Raw genomic sequence first — 9,372 nt, 5'->3', positions numbered from 1 at the left:
TGGTGTGTGCACACAGAGCAGGCAGTGACCAGGGCTCTGAGCAGACACTGAATGGGGCTGTGGGGATACCCCGTGCTTTTACCACGGGGCTGTTGAGTTAATTTGCCTCGGACCTTTGGGAAACTGTAGATCTCAGAACCGAATCTCCCAAGGGATGATTCAGTGCCATGTTCACCAGATGTCCCTTTTGCACAGGTCAGCTGGTTATTGTGGGCCATGGAGCAACCGTGGCTTGTCCATACTTTAGAATTCTTGCTGGCCATGGTCAGGCAGGCACAGTGCTCGGTTGCTTGGAGGCCACTCCACAGGGATGTCCAGGTCACCAAACAGGGAAGGTGCTTGAGCAGGAGCTGTGATAACAAAGACATGGCAGCAGCAGATTCTTATGTGTGTACTCCTGTGGGAGGACTTTCCCCTCTGCTAGGGGAAGAGCCTGTAGCTGCAGGGCAAGGAGAGTCCCAGGGGAGCAGGCATGGTGCTGGGGTGCTCCTCCCTGCCTCCCCTTGCAGGCTGGGCTTTGTGGCAAGAGTTCTGTGGGTCCCACGTTTTTCTCAGTGTGGCACCATGGCAATTTTAGTGTGACTGTAACTGGGGGTTTGTGACTGCTGTCAGCGTAATTATCTGTCTGGTCAATAAAATGAAGGGTACTGAGCACTGGCAGTTTGGGGGAATGAAGACTGACTTAATTACAGCAACCAAATCTCTCACATCTCCTGTCCACTGAAACACCAGCCGCCTTCATGTGCTGCCCTTTAACAGAGCTGCCTATCATGCATCTAAACAAACAAGTAGGGAAGACAGAGGGGAGATTGTTTGTCAGGGATGTGTCTTTGCGAGGGAGGAGCAGCAATATCTGCAGGAGGGACTGAGGTGAAACCCAACATCAAAGGCAAGAGGCTGTCAGCACATTTAACTTTACAGAAAACCTTCTCCTAATAAAAAAGGAATGACCTCGTTACCACGGACACTAACAGTTCCCAGGGGAACACCAGGAGACTGCTGCCTGCACTTTTAATATTCACTTTACAAACAAATGGGAAACCTTGAAAGAATTTTGGTGTTGTTCTTGGCAAGTTGTTACAATGCTGTGTCCTTATAAAAATCATTTAAGAATTTATGTAGTGTGAGTTTACTTTTCATCTGCTGCTGTCGTTGCTATCAATCTCCCTCCCTCTCATTGCCTGAGTGCCTATGGGAAAGCCCAGGATGCCCGTGGAGTGAGGTGCTGGCCACACCAGCAGGTTCAGCAGGAGGCACTGTTAAGCTTGGCTCTGACTGACGAGAGAGAGGACACGTTTATGGAGGAGATGCTCAAAAATTCTGTCTGGACCTGGGCCAAAGAGAGCAAGCCAAGTCCTATCAGGAGGGCGAAGGGCAGGGGAAGTTTGAGCTGGCTGCTGAGCTGGGGCAGGGGTGCGAAGGAGAGAGCTGAATCTCTGAAAGCTGGAAGGACCCTGACTGTGACAGCCCTGCAGGCAGTCTGGTGTGCAGCAGTGTGGGGATGCAGGGTGGGCCAGTTCAGAGCTCTACTCCTCTCAGCTTCTCCTGGCAGGAGTCACTAGATGCAATAATGCCAGGAAAGCTAGAGTGGAACAAATCTGTGTCTTTTCCAAGACTCTGTGAAAGAATCAGGGAGAAAATGCTGCTGCAAACTGAAAGAATACTTGCAAAAGTGCGAGGCTGTTCAGTCAGCCAAATATCTCTGCAAATTACATGAGCGGTTTCTTTTCATGGGCTAGGCTTTCTCCTCAAGTTACCACAGTCTGAGTGACCAGAAATCTTCCCCAATGTGTGCTTGGTCTTACATTTTCTGTGTGGTACTTGAGGGAGGTTTGCAGAAATGGTTTCATTAGTGGGGGAAAATACTCTGCACTGGAGTGATGCCCCAAGCTATTCAGTAGCCATCCACAAACTCTTAGCTGATGTGCAGCCTGGGGAGAAGCCCTTCCCCTCCTGGCACTGGCCTATGGTTATGTGCAGAGTCAGGCACACCCCAACACACTTGAAAATGCAAATAAGCATACACATATGTCATTTAACTCCCATGTGCCTATCCACACACACCATGCCTCTGTGCATGTCAGTGTGTTCCTCTTTTCTCGTTTCCATTTACTCATACAGAACAATCCATCCCTGGTGCAGATTTGCTTCCAATTCTGACAATCACGTGAAACACAACTTTATGCTTTGGGTTCATCCTCTGTACAGCCAGCCCTGACACCAAATTGTGTGGAAGGCAGCTCATGCTCAAACATCCTACCTGTAATCCATACTTTACCTGTTTTTCTAGAAAGAAGAATTGCTTAGCATCCCTTCATCCCAGGCTCTGTCTCAACTCAGGTTTCCTTATTACTGCAAGGCAGAAGGCAGATGCCTGCTGCTCCTCGAGGCTTTCTAGTGGAAGAATGAAGTACAGAAGAGGAAAATGTAATGATGGTAAGAAGGTTGTGGGAACGACACCATTCATTGGTACTCTAGGTATCAAAGTACTCACTAACGGGCAATTTACAAAAGACACTTTTGAGCTATTTTGAAGGAAATCACTGACTGCTGTGAGTAGGAGAGTGCAGGCAGCTTCATGCAAGCGTGAACTCTTGCCCAGGAGCTTGCAGCTGTGAGCTACACAAGAAATACAAGCGGCTCTTTCCATCTCCACACTCCTCTGTGGATGTCTGGGAGGAGGTGTTAGCCTTTGCAGAATCCTACCAGTTGCCCATGTCAAGTGAGCTCAGCAAGGTCCCACAGAGGTTTAAGCCAACTGTCTTCTACAGCCAGGAAAAGGGGAGCTCTCTTTCCTTATTCCAGCTGAATATCTCTAATAGACATGTGGATCTAGCATTTTATTATCCTTATCTTGTTTATTCCCAAATATTAGAGTGGTAATGGATAAATTTTTTTCTGAAAGTTGTCATTGTCAATTTGTCACTGAAAACTTTGACTAAATGGTCCCTTTTGAAGTGCAGAGAAGATGCTCTTTAGAGCACTATAATGAGATCCAGGGAGACTCTGGTCCACTGCTACTTCTTTGAAACCAAATAGAGTGGAGCTGGAAGTTTTATGTACTTTGTAAAGGCCTTAGAAATCTATGTATCAAACACTACAGGAAATCCCATATGTTAATATAGCAAGATGGGCCAGATTTCTCTTTGTTTGAATGATGTAAATAAGCTGTTCTGGGAAAGTGCAAAGAGAGTTGTCATGTGGTAAACCTCAGAGCAAATGATATGAATCACTGAAATGCAGTTTTGCAAAGGTCCTAGGCATTTCCATAAAGCTGTACTTCACTCAGGTTTTCTCTTCACTTGTTCTGGCATGTTAACTTATTCTGATTATCTGTTATGGTAAGTTTCATCTAAACACAAACAGAAATGTGAAGATTTTGATTAAAGAGGAAGATACTTCAAAGTGCAAATGCCCATTTGTGCACATGCCCAGATATTTGTAAATAATCTTACATGTGCTGGTGGTCATTTTGCCTTTGGTGAGACACACCAGCACAGTTCAAAATTTAAGTTCACATTATTGCTAGCAAGTGAAAAGCAGGAGGATGGACTTCCAAAGACCAATCTCATCAACTTCACTTGTTCCCAGATAGAATTTTACATGCATATCTTTATAGTATCTTCTAGTTCTTAAAGGAAGCTACAGGTAAGCTGGAGACAACCTTACTTTTCACAAGAGCATGTAGTGGTAGGACAAGGGGGTATGGCTTCATACCAAAAGAGGCCAGGTTTGGATAATATAGCAGGAAAAAAAAAATCATACTGTGAGGATGGTGAGACACTGGCACAGGTTGCCCAGGGAAGTTGTGGATGCCCCATCCCTGGAAGTGTTCAAGGCCACGGTGGATGGGGCTTTGAGCAATCTGGACTAGTGGAAGGTGTCACTGCCCATGGCAGGGGGGTTGGAATAGGATGATCTTTAAGGTCCCTCCCAACCAAAGGGAGGGTTATGATCTAACCTTGAGCAAAGATACAGCTCAGCAGTGAATTAAAACCCAGTGAGGGATGTGCCCAGAACTGTAAGTGCAAGTGGTCGTACAAATGCTGGACCGCAAGGAAGGATGGCATGTAACTAAGTAGTGGTTCAAAGGAAACTTGTAGGAAGTCTGGGGTCACTGCCTGTCTCTGCCACAGATTTTGTTTATGTCCTTGCCTCATTCACTTACTGTAGCTGTTCTCCAGCTAAAGGAGACTACAGTACCTCCCTAATGGTCTTCAGAAGGTCTCTTGAGACTGTGAGGAGGGAGGACTTGTCTCTGTGAATACACTCCTGAGCAAAAGGGATTCCACATTGGAACTGCCTGGGTCTGCTGCTCCCCAAAGTAATTGTTGTTGTTGTTGGGGTTTTTCTGGGAGGGAGGGTTTGTTGGTTTGGGGTTTTTTTTAATGATTTTAGGTCATTGAAGTGCTTACCTCCTCCTTCTTTTAAATCAAGAGAATACTCCTTTAAGAAACAGTTAACAACTCATTTAAATTTTCTTCTGGATCATTTTTGTGTCATTATTCCTCTAACTGAAAGTTTGCAGTGCAGCCACACACCTGGCAGAATTTCTTTAGCTCTGTCAGCTGCAATTTTCCCAGAAAATCTCCTTGCTGGGTAATTCCTGATGAGTCTGCAGAAAAGGACAGGTTTGTTTAGCTGTTGGCATTGGAGTGGAATATTGCCCTCTTCCTCCACCTACCTGTCTGTTTGCTTTAGAAGTGTGGGACACTGAATAACCCAGCAGAGAGGTATCACCTGTGAGCAAGGAGGTAAGAGCATATTCTCTTGGTGAGATGCTGTTATTCCCTGGATAGGTCTTCTGCCTTTCTAGGTGGGACAGTGTGGCCTCTTTAACCCCATCACTGATCAGTGTTGCCAAACTGCAATAGTGTGATCATCCCACTTGAATTAAGCAAGTAGCTCCTGGCTTCTGACTCCACAGTCCAGCCTTGGGTATCCCTCCCTCTCCCCGGAAGCCCCCTGCTTGTGGGCTCCTTGATATTTTCCAGTCCTTCCCTAATGAGCACTGCAGAATTACAGCTAATTAAGGATGTAAATGATGCTGGAAAGGGAGAGAGGGGGAGAGGATTGGAAGGGGCGGGGGGGAGGGCAGCTACTTGCTGTGTGCAACTCTGCAGTAAAGTGTCTCCTACCTCAGCAGAAAAGTTATCACGGAGACAATGTCAACTTTACGGAGAGGGAGGGCCCTTCACACGGCCCCGTCCCTGCCTGCAACAGCCTCCGCCTCTCAGGTGGTGTCAGCGCTGCAGATGCTGGTGTCCTTCCTCCCAAATGCAGCTTTGTCAGCCGAGGCTGTCAACGAGCCCTGGTGTCCCTCTCTGACACTTGCCAGCACCCTCACCTGTGTGTCGCCTGAGGGGCGAGGGGCTCAGAGGGCTCAGACCCTGCTGGTGCTCTGGGTGAGCCGCCTGCTGTGCTCCTCTGGCTTGCAAAGGGATTCTGTCCCACGGGTGTGGGCCAGGCTCCCCGTTCAGAGGGTCAGAAGGGACACCATTGCTCAGGGGAGGGTGGATTTTGGTTGTTTCTCCCAGGCACTGGGACACCTGCCTCTCTGGGCTGTCACCTGCCAGCGCTGGCCCTCAGCCCCAGCTCCCCGGGGCAGGATTAGGGCAAAGTCCCTTGGCAGGAGTGGCCAATGACCGAGACAGTGTGTGCAGGGTGAAGGCACCCACGCAGCCTGAGCTGTCAGCCCCGGCCACGCCACCCTCAGAGACGTGGCTGCTCAACCTGTGAGCTGCTCTGTTTGCTTTAGGAAACGCTCCTAAAGGGAGCAGCGGGGGCACTGGAGGAATGCAGGGTTCATTCAGCAAGGGGCTGCAAACCCTCCATCCCACCACCCGCCTTGGCTGGCAGCTCCTGCCCGCACCAGGGAGCCAGGAGTCAGCCGGCTGGCAGCCCTGCTTTGGGGGTGATGATTCTGCTGGCGCCGAGCAGCTGTTTGAACCCATTCCAGTCTCGCTGGGTCCTCCCGAGCGCGTTTCCAAGCACTCCGGGTCCCTGTTGGCGTATTTCTCTGCACATTGCCTGGATCAATGAATTGCGGAGGGATGCCTGCCCTGGCACCACAGCCGGTCCGTCTGTCTGTCCCTGGTCGGGAGCAGGACACACATCCCGGGTCAAGGGGACATGGCGTTGGGTGGCAGCGGCGGCAGCAGCGGGTTTTGTTGTTGTTTCCCCAGAACGCTGTGCAATATATTCCGATTTTTTTTTCTTGTCATTAAGCCAGTGCCTCGGAGATGATGATGTAGTCCCTATGTGGGCCGCAGAAAGCACTTCGAGCCGTGCTGGAGTCGTGCTGGGTGGCTCTGATAGCAGAGCTAATGGGAGCGAATGGGATGCAACGAACTGTTCTAATGACACCAGCCAGGGAAGAGACAACAGTAAGAATAAATAAATGTTAACTATTTTCCTCTTCCAGACATTTGCATCTATTGCCATTAAGTTCATTTAAATAAGAGAGAGAGCGAGAAAGAAGGGGAAACTTACTACTACTCTTAATAACCAGTGTCTAAAAATAAATTAGGATGCTGGGATGCACTTAAGGCATTTTAAAAATAAGTCTGAATTTTCCCCCCTTTCCTCTTTTTTTTTGAAGTGTTGGAGGGTTTTAATTTGGGCCAAGTAATTTTGGTGCAAACGCTTGGGCGCCTTTCGTTGGGAAATTGGGAGGAATGCAAACAAGATTTCACTTCATTAAACAGGGGCAAACAGTAGAGAAATTGCACTTACTTATGGAAATGACTTTTAAACATGAACAGCATTTACTTGCATTGCCTTGTGCTGAATTTTTTTTTAAAAGATTATACATGTGAATAATTCACTGCAGGCCAATTAGATGATGATTTCATTTTTAACCTCCCTTCCTTGCCATCTTGCTGGTTGTCCCTTTCATTACAATTTCCACCCTCTTCCTTCCCTTCAATAAATTAATAAAGATCAAATAATCCCTCTCCCTGTGGTGCCATGAGATAGCATCTTGGAAAGGGTGTAAGGTGAGAAATTGGAGGATCCCCATCTCGACTGAACTGCCCTGGCATGTGGCAGGAAAAACTCCATGGGATTTCTACAAGCAGAGCTGTACCCATGTGTTCAGGAATGAGGAATGGGAGGAATGAAAAACAGACAGGAATGAAACAGGGAGATGAAGAAAAAAAAAAAAACCACCTGTTCTTTGCATGCAGAATGAGGTGCTGGAGAGAGGCTGAGCAAGCAGGGCTCACCCTCTGTGGGGCTCCACTGATGCTCACAGGATCACAATGGTGTGATTTGGCTCTGGCCAAGCTAAAGGCAGCACTCGGGTGACTCTGTGACATTGCTGGGGATAGAGTGATGCCCTGAAACTCTTCAGCACCCCTTTGCCCAGATACAGGCAACAAAGATGTGGGGGCACTGCTCAAACAAGGGAAGAATGGGCTGTAAGAGGAAACCAGAGGAGGGTGATGCTGACTTTTGCCAGAGGCCTGTGGCAAGTGGATCTTACAGCAAGTGCACAGAGAGAGTTTTCCACAGGGCCTCACTGTTTTTCCCCACCCTACAGATTATAAAGATTCTTGCTGTCATTAACACGTGTCAGGACTTTTCCCAGCACACTGTGGAAAGCAGTATGTGGGGTTTCATGCCAGCAGGGTCTGGGTGGCAGAGCAGAAGATGCTCTTTCAGGGTGCTGGGAAGAGGAGCTCCAGAAGACACTGGCTCCCTCTGGTCCCCAGTTTTCTGCTTCTGCATTTCATCAGATGCCTGCCAGCCAAAAGGGGTATTGACAGACTCTGTCCGTGCAAATCCCATTCATGCTTATAGGAAGGCAACACCTGTCCTCAAAATAGTTTTTTTCCAAATATTTAACTTCTGGAGCTCTTTTCAGTAATTAAATTATTAAATACAGAGCCTAAAAGCCTCTAAACATAATAGCAAAACACATAATTATTACTATGTAAAAAAATCAGCTGTTGTGCCTGTTCAGTTTCTTATATGACTTTTATCTGCATATGAAACTGCTATCTTCCTTTCATCTGCCCGAAAATGAAGGAGAAACTCTGGTGCCTTTCCTGTCATTACAAGGGCAAAGGTAAATTGGAATATCTTCCCTCCTTGCATCATCAACAGTATACCTTTCTTCTTTGTTAAGCAAGAGGTTTTTTTCCTGATGTCAACGGAGTCACACTGCAGAAGAGCCACTGCTGATGAGGTCTATTCCAGCCCATGGGGTGAGTGTCTCTCCTGTCTTCTCCCTACAGGTGGTGAAACAGAGGCGTGGAGCAGATAGGACACCTGTTTACTCCTGTATGCCCTGGCCAAGCACAGGCAGTAGTGTGACAGCTGGGACAGAAGCAGGACTCTCCATAATTTCATTTCTTCTGCAGCTCTCACTTTAAAGTTTATTTTAATGAAAAATATCTTCCTGGGAAACTCCTCTCCACATTGCTACATTGCTGGTAGTTGTCACAGCACTGTGTCACCACTTCCTTCACCCCTGTCTCTACTGCTTCTGAAGCCATCACCGTCTTGCTCCAGGAGCTCTTATCTTGCACTGTCCCAGCCTGATCCCTCCAAACTGCTTCCCACGATGTTTCATGCTCATTTTGTCAGTGTGTCCTTTTGCACCAGATCAGATTCCCAGCCTTTCTGTGCTTCAGTGTTTTTATGGCTCTTCATTGGTTACAGTTTTATTGGGAAAGAGGTGGCTGCAAGCAATGACCTGTGATTTCCAGGGAAGGGGAGAGCAAGGAAACTTCAAGCAGCATGGCCTCCCGCTGGGAGCTGTCCCTTTTAGAGCCCTTGTGTCAATTATGACTTCCCCACTCTATTTGTTTACCCTGGGGAAGCCCAGCATGCTCCCTTCAGGGCCTGAGGCAGGCAAATTCCCTGTCCCAGCAACAGCACAAAGGTCTTTCAGCCTAGACTCAGGAACTTTGCATTGCCTGTTTCTGAATCAACCTACAGCATCAGGACCTAAGCCCCGTGGAACAGGTTCCCTAAGGAAAAGGCTTTCACTTTCACTCTGGCATCTCTGTTGTATTTGGCATCCTCCAGCTGGGGCTGCAGTGAGGAACAGAGAGCAGTGAGCCCATATTACAGCAGCCACTGATGCCTTAGCTCTGTGACTGATGCTGCTGGCTGTAATGTAGAGTACAGGACATTTTCTAGCTGCTCCTGACAGCTGTTCCAAACAAACTCCAACACAGACTCTTTTATCCTGGAATATCCATGCTTGAAGTCATACAGAGATATCCTGAGAATCTTTGTGGAGAGATAAGTCCAGAAACACCAGCTATGAAGCAGCATTTTGTGTGCTGAGCTCTCTCTGTAGGAGAGGTGCTTCCATCTGCCACACACCTCTTGAATCCAGGGATAGGACCCTTCGGGCTG

The 9,372-nt window shown here is 47.8% G+C and overlaps 1 long non-coding RNA gene across 1 annotated transcript in view; it reads left to right on the top strand.

Annotated features, from left to right (window-relative positions):
* Positions 1–9,372, top strand: part of LOC134554809 (uncharacterized) — a 44,800-nt gene that overhangs the window by 35,022 nt on the left and 406 nt on the right. Inside the window, exons 8-10 of the long non-coding RNA XR_010081315.1 lie at positions 2,291–2,436; positions 6,229–6,386; positions 8,132–8,210. This is a non-coding gene — a long non-coding RNA (uncharacterized LOC134554809). The remainder of the gene's footprint in view (positions 1–2,290; positions 2,437–6,228; positions 6,387–8,131; positions 8,211–9,372) is intronic.

The sequence above is a fragment of the Prinia subflava genome, chromosome 9 (assembly GCF_021018805.1).
Source record: "Prinia subflava isolate CZ2003 ecotype Zambia chromosome 9, Cam_Psub_1.2, whole genome shotgun sequence".
Classification (NCBI taxonomy): domain Eukaryota; kingdom Metazoa; phylum Chordata; class Aves; order Passeriformes; family Cisticolidae; genus Prinia; species Prinia subflava.
Note: the sequence above shows the minus strand (reverse complement) of the source record. Positions and strands in the feature narration are given on the sequence as shown.